Consider the following 3188-nt stretch of genomic DNA (forward strand, 5'->3'; position numbering starts at 1 on the left):
GGCAATTTCTCGGGTTAACCGGTTATTTTCGGAAATTTATAAAGGGTTACGGGGAAATCGCTCGACCGTTAACTTCTCTATTAAAGAAAGAGGCAAAATGGCAGTGGTCTCCCAAGTAGCAAACAAGAATTGTGATTAAGTCATATATGTCTAAACTTTAGCTAAAGTGAGATTTATCCAAATCAAATAGGACTTATTAGGACTTCATAAATTCTTTTCCTTCTTTAATACTATATAGTTTTCAACAAATCCTACTTTAGATAATTTAGAATACACAAAACCAAGTTAAGTATTCTCAAAACTATTTAGTCTTATCTCAGCCTACTGTTAAGTCTAAAAGTATATTTTTACTTTACTCAGATTATTTGAAGGCTCACTTAATACTAAATTGATTTACTGAAGTATCAGTTTAGTCTTGTAAAGTAAAAAATGAATTGCCTAGATATACTTAAGGCAATTTTAATACTAAGCTTTGAGATTAGATTAGTTAAGATTATTTGTTGCTTTTATACAAGACGGTTTTATTCGTTTTTGACTACAATAAGTAAAACATAAGAAAAGTCTATTCACTGGACGATAAAATCGAAATAGAAGCAAGCAGAAAGATGGACGAAGTTCAAAAAATAAAAAGATCTGGTGGTTTTCGAATGCAGAAAATTAAATACAGAAAATTAACCTGTGATAATGCACATCCTACTGTTTTTGTTAGCGATGCGATATCTTCTTCATTGCTATCAATTTTTTCTATCGATTAGTATAACACAATCATTCAATTTTGTCAAAAAAATCGTAAGTTCCTGTTTTAAAATGATTAAACTAGTCTAACCTAGTCTAAGCGCACGGCAACACTACACCATGAAAAATCGAGTTTTATATTAAAAACCTGCTAAGTTCAAATTTAAAAGTAGGTACCTATTAGTCTAATAATAAATAAATACTTTTCTTTCTTCTTTCATTCTTTCTTTTAATAATTTTAAAAATGTACCTATTTTTAACAAAGTTTCATTGACAATCATAAACATATCTATTTTAAGTTTTGTATATGGTAAAATGCATTTAAAGTGGGCATTAGATTCGCTTCCAATATTTTTTTAGCTTGATAAAGTCATCGGGAACTTGGTCGCCATTTTTAACAATAATGTTTTTGGTGGAATTAGAAACTACCGTGCACACGCACGTCGTTAATCAAATTGCAAGGGTTCTTCGTGTATACAATATTCAACGGATACTCGTTAATTTTTACAAAAATCACATTGTATCCGTTGGCAATTAGAAGCGCGGTGATCGTACCAACTTTGCGTCAGCGAACCATGTCTTACCTATGAGAATGTATGCGCGGTGACTCGTTAGCAAATTGAGTTTGTTTGTAACTAAAAAACTTTGCTAACGATAATATTGAACTTGGCTCTCATTTCACATTTATGTTTTTGATTGGATATCATTACTTTTTGTAGGTAAGTACATATCCTCGTAACGCGTGGGTCCTTTTAAAAGGACAAATTCAAAACTAAAAGTCGACTTTATAAAAATAAAACATTTGAATACCTATTAAACTTGTTTAAGATTCACGTTAAGTTAAAAAAAATATATGCCAGTAAAATGGATGAGAGTTGTGTTGTATCATGGGCGAAAAGCTGACAACCTATCACCGCTAAACACATGTTCCAACTTGCTTACCTACCCTCATAGTACTTGTCGAATGTGGCATCAAGTGGTTCCATGATCACTTAGTGCTCTGCCTACCCCGATAGGGCATATAGGCGTGATATGTTATGTTAAGTTAATCTACATACCTACCACAAAAAGACCGGCTGTCATGAGTTTTGATTACTTACTGATTCTTACATCTATAGTTAGGTACAGGCACTAATTAGGTATTTATGTTAAGCGTTCATAATAGAATCTAATTATTTAAAAGTTGCTAGTTTTTTTTCCTTTGTATTCATCTAATTACCTATCTGCATACCAAATTTTAACTTTCTAGGTCATCTGCAACTGGGTTAGAGTTTTGATCTATAGGTCAGTCAGTCAATGATAAAAATGAGGATTTTTGGATATTAATATCTAAATAACCGTTTGAGATAAGCTTATGAAATTTAGAACACATATGTATGTTGCAAGTCTCAATATATGAGCCAAATTTGGTACGTTTATGTGATATAGTTTTTGATTTATGAGGGGGTCAAAAGTGGCTCCAGATGGTTCGTGTAATATTACACACGGTGCGGCTCGCCAGTTCTATTTCTTGAACTTGGCTTGACACGCTACCGCGTGTCTAGATACTTTTCTTTCTTCTTTCATTTCATTATTTCTTTTAATAATTTTAAAAATGTACCTATTTTTAACTAAGCTTTATTCACAATCATAAATATATTTTAAGTTTTGTGTATGGTTAAATGCATTTAAAGTGAGCATTAGATTCGATTCCAATATGTTTTTAGCTTGATAAAAGTCATCGGGAATTTGGCCGCCTTTATTAACAATAATGTTTTTGGTGGGATTAGAAACTACCGCGCACACACACGACGTTAATCAAATTGCAAGGGTTCTTCGTATATACAATATTCAACGGACACTCGTAAATTTTTACAATAATCACATTGTTTCCGTTAGCAATTAGAAGCGCGGTGATCGTACCTACTTTGCGTCAGCGAACCATGTAGGTAACCTATGAGAATGTATGCGCGGAGACTCATTAGCAAATTGAGTTTATGTTTGTTAGTTCCATTTCTGATAAATATTAAACAATTAAGTAAATCACATTCCTATCCAAGTAAGAACTTAGCATAACAATATTGTTTATCTTCCACGAGTCGAAAAACTTACCTCTTAAACAAACATACTTTCCATACGTTTTAAAAGCTCGTTCGATTTTAATTGTTACTTGTTACATAGCTAATTCTGGCACAAAATAAACAAACATGATTTTACGACAATACTAGCGATGGGCGTTATTAACCATAACTGGTTATATATGCAGTTACGAGCTCGAACAGTGATCACTCGTTTTCCACTACAACAAAAACTAGTGATATTCATAACGCCATTTAAACGATCGAAATAGGCATCAGTCTTCAATAACTCTTTTAATCACAACGCCATAAAGTTAAATCGAATTCACTCTTATGTTTAAGGCATAGCGTCGATGTTTGGCTACTTTCACTACTCACGCAAAATCACTGGTTTTA

Source organism: Pectinophora gossypiella, unplaced genomic scaffold (assembly GCF_024362695.1).
Source record: "Pectinophora gossypiella unplaced genomic scaffold, ilPecGoss1.1 Pgos_45, whole genome shotgun sequence".
Classification (NCBI taxonomy): Eukaryota; Metazoa; Arthropoda; class Insecta; order Lepidoptera; family Gelechiidae; genus Pectinophora; species Pectinophora gossypiella.